We start from the raw sequence: 4,342 nt of genomic DNA, 5'->3' as shown, positions 1-4,342 counted from the left end.
TGTGGCGTTGTATATTTAAAGGACAAAAAAGTAACGTTACCACAACACCTAGGTTGGTGAGTTGGTTACCTTTTTTTTTCAGAAAAACTTTCAATCTATTCATCTTCAATCATGGCAGTACAACGAATACCAGAAATAAAAATTACATCCAGATTCGTAGACCACCTAGCGACGACTACAAGCACCGAAGCGAGCCGAAGGCGCGCCGCCGTCATCGCCCCTCCATCGCCGGAGCTGGGCACAACTTGTTGTAGTAGACAGTCGGGAAGTCGTCGTGCTAAGGCCCCATAGGACCAGCACCCCAGAACAGCAACCGCCGCCGATGAAAAATAACGTAGATCGGAAGGATCCAAATCAAAGACACACGAACGTAGACGAACAACGACAAGATCCGAGCAAATCCACCAAAGATAGATCTGCCGGAGACACACATCCACACGCCCACCAACGATGCTAGACGCACCGCCGGTACGGGGGCTAGGCGGAGAGACCTTTATTCCATCTTCAGGGAGCCGCCGCCGTCTCGCCTTCCTGAGTAGGACACAAACCCTAACAAGATTGAAAAAAACGACTAAAAACGGAGCTCTCCCGCCGACCCTTGCCAGGATCCACCGCGCCTCCATGGCCCTAGGGCCACCGGAGACGAGGCGGACCTGCGCCGGCGCCGGCGAGAGGCACAAACCCTAACTTTCTTTCTTGGAGGAGGAGGAGGAGGTGGAGGAGGAGCCCTGGCTCTAACTTCTGCCTCAAATCCTGGTGAGTTGGTGAGTTGGTTACCTCAGCTTGCCGGTTTGTAAAAATAGTAGAAACCAGAGCCAAATAGGAATTGCCTCTTCTCCATACATAGCAGGAAATAACGAGGGAGTAAATTTCCTCAAAAAAAACGAGGGAGTAAATATTGTGCAATGTGTACCTTTTTGTCCACGGTAGCTATTTGTTTTTTCTTTTACAATGCAAAGCAGGAGCTATGCCGGTTTCATTAAGATGGCGAAAAAGAAGAAAATACAAAGTGGACATGTTTATAAGGGAAAATAGGCCAAAAACCACAAAGCCCAGTAAAAAACTGGGAGGAAACCAAAGAACAAAACGTCAAAAAATGACACTGGTGCTTGGGGATAGAGACTAAAGAAACACATATACATGACATCAAAGAATACCATCTAAGTCGGACACAAGTGTTCCTGTATCTATACCACTATATAGTGTGCCAATAGCTTCAAATATTGGTCGCCAGATATGCCCATCCAACGGTCAAGAGAAGGCAAATCCGAGCATTATCATCCGTTGAATATAGTTTTCAACTCATAGGATTCTGCCACGTGGCCTTCTAATTGAACCCCCAACTCAACCATCTCATACGCTCTAGAAGCATCTATTCACATGCTTATCTGATACTCTAATAAAAAGAAACAATTTGGATTCTGTAGAGGTAAGAACCAAGTTGGATCTTGTCCGATACGATTCTAGGAAAGATAATACATATTCAAATGTATTTTTCCATGCTTTTTATATATATTTGAATGGGGTGCAAAGCACGTACAATTTACTAGTATATATAGTGTCTGAAGAAGAGTGATTGTGAGTGAGGGGAGAGAAGGAAAATGGGAATAACGACGTTGCCATTCCCTTGGTTCCCTGTTTGGAGCGAACAATATCTGTTGTGGATGTGTTAATCGCCTTAGCGTCAAGATTCGCATGTGTCAGATCCATTAAGGGGCACCACTTTCGCTCAAAAACGCCAACCAACATCTAACTTTTAACATTTAGTTTATTTTTTCTTTCGATGACCAGAATATTTTCATGTATATATACCAAACTTATACGAAGTACAATCAGTGTGATAGTCTGATAAAGTGTTTGCTTCTACAACTATCCAAGGTGTCAAGAAAAAAAAAGAATTAACCACTACGAATACATGGAATTAATTGTGTCAATATGCCAAAAATAAACATTTTAAGTCATACCAAAATAAAGACAAGAGAAGGAACAAAAATTGGATAATCTAGATTATATAGGATTTAGCGGTGTCATTAAGTCAAAACCACACATTAATTCCAAAAGGAGTTTGAACATCCATCCGACATAAGTAAACCCTAAACCATGCAATACTCATATTCAGGACAGCGGGGGAGGCTTATCAAAAATCTCGAGGATAACCGATGGGCAGCTTGCTATAAGATGCCTGAATCCATCTGTTTCTTTGACAGCTTGGCGCACATCGCTTGAAGACAAAAGTTCAAGACATGCCTTTTTCAGGTGCACGCAATGGTGTTGCTCCGCTAGAACAAGGGTTGTTGCAACGGTTTTCACGTTGATGCTTCCACACAATTTCTCTTCGCACAACACCATTAACCTGTCTACTCTGTATCGATCCGCGGCAACCAGCAGGTGCTGCATCCCCGCGTGTCTATCCGCATGCCAGTCATCGGGTAGAGAATCCGTGTAGATGAAGTGAAGCAGTGCCTCGAAGATGGAGGGCTCCATGCCATTGATCTTGATGCTCTGCGCCAGAGTCTCATTCATCTTACCAAAGAGCTCAGCTTTAAAGACCGGGGACCTTGCAGCGAGCACACATCTATGCGCAGGAACGACTGGCCGCCGACGGTGAAGGTCACGTCCGCACCTTCCCCGCCCTTCAACATATCCAGGAAGTGTTTGTGCAGGCTCGACTGCGGGAGCGGGACGACAATGGCTGTGCGCAAATCTTTCGTCCAATGCTCTTTGATGACAGTCAAAACACATTTGATTGTGAAGGAGTCCTTGCTAAGGTCTAGCAGGCGTCGCAGCTTGGACTTGTCGACGAACTTGTCAAATCCACAATAGTTACCAGTAAACTTGAAGGTATTTGTTGCGTTCCGGTCTTCACCGTCGGCGGCTACGATTTGGGAACTCAAATTATACCCGGACGGGTGGAAGGAGGAGGACAAATCTGCCTGGGTATCAATCTTCCTGTCTTTGCGCAAAGGAGAAGTAGGGGCGCTCGAGGCAGCAAAACTGCCGGCGCCCGCGCCCTCCAGCAACGAGAAATGGGTCACCTCGAAGCGCTCTCCGTCCAGCATCTCGACCGTGTCTCGGCCGGGGGACTGCCCTCCTTTTCGTACCGCTTCTTAACCGAGGAACAAGGCAGGTTCCCCATGGCCGACGTGTGTGTGCCCAAAAGATAGGTAGTACGTAAACAGGTCTAGCGTTGGTCTTTTACAAGTCAAGCTGAAAGGGTTCCCCTTATATATGTTAGGAATTAATTATTAGAGATAATCCTTGTTGTAAATAACAGCATGCACCGGATCCTCTCGAGGAAACCGCAGCCTCGTTCGTGCGGGAACCTCTCCAGACAACCGTCGCATCTGTTCCTCGCATCCCCTCGAACAGGCGCATCTTCTCATAGCGTCGGTTCCCCTTGTATAAATATGTGATCATCAATGGAATAAGTGACTTCGATCAAATTATTCTTTTACACGTTATCAGCACTTGTCTCTGTCCAGAGCACGCATAGGCAAATCACGCCGGCGACAGTCGCCGGATAAGAGAGCCAGAAGGGAAGAAAGGAAAAGGTGAGAGGATGCCTCGTGGTCTCCTGTCCTTCTTCCTACACCTTGTTCGTAGCGGCGGTAGACGCCGACAGGGCCGTCGCCATCGCCATGGTGTTGGTTGACTTCGCCGCCACAACCGCCACGCCCGTGATCTGCGCCGGTTCGGAGGCTGCCGGAACGTATTCCGTCGCCGTGGACCACGTCTTGGACATGGCGCCCGAGGTCGCGATGGTGCTGGGCCTTCTAATGCTCCGCCCGAACCGGCCATGCCGGCGGCGGCGCCGCTCCCGGCCTGGATTCTTGCCGGACCGGCCGCTCCAAACCTATACGCGGACGAGGTACTGGAGCCCGCGGACGACGCAGTGGACGTCGACGTTGAGCCGGAACTTGCGGCTCCTCCACCACCGCGTCCGTGCCCGGTGCATGGTTGGGGGCCATGGATGGTCCTGCAGCCACCCCCGCCACAAGATTACGAGGTCCAGGCGGAGGCCGAACCTGCGCCGCCTGTGCCGCCCGCGGAGCCCGCGCAGCCGGACTCCCCGCGTCTTCCATCTCCGACGCCGGCGCACGAGGCGGCCGGCGCTGGGGCTTCTTCGTCGAGCGCTAGCCTCGGGCTGCGCCTCCTCGCGCGGGCTGCTGCGCTCGGGGACGTCTTCGACAACTGGGCGAGCAACTCCACTGGTCCATCGGCGCCCCGCCGCTGGCACATAGTGCCGCGGGCCGAGCTGCAACTCAGCCGCGCGATGGTTCTCGGACTGGCCAATGGCCACTCCAATGGCGTCGCCAACGGCCACTCCAACGGCGTCGCACCT

At 50.5% G+C, this 4,342-nt stretch overlaps 2 pseudogenes; both read right to left on the bottom strand.

Annotated features, from left to right (window-relative positions):
- Nucleotides 1–2,115: 2,115 nt before the first annotated feature.
- LOC119361200 lies at nt 2,116–3,375 on the bottom strand (annotated as a pseudogene).
- Nucleotide 3,376: 1 nt separating this feature from the next.
- Nucleotides 3,377–4,004, bottom strand: LOC119365744 (annotated as a pseudogene).
- Between the last annotated feature and the right edge of the window lie 338 nt (nt 4,005–4,342).

This window comes from Triticum dicoccoides, chromosome 2B (assembly GCF_002162155.2).
Source record: "Triticum dicoccoides isolate Atlit2015 ecotype Zavitan chromosome 2B, WEW_v2.0, whole genome shotgun sequence".
NCBI lineage: Eukaryota > Viridiplantae > Streptophyta > Magnoliopsida > Poales > Poaceae > Triticum > Triticum dicoccoides.
The sequence above is the reverse complement of the archived record's forward strand: the minus strand, read 5'-3'. Positions and strand labels throughout refer to the sequence as shown.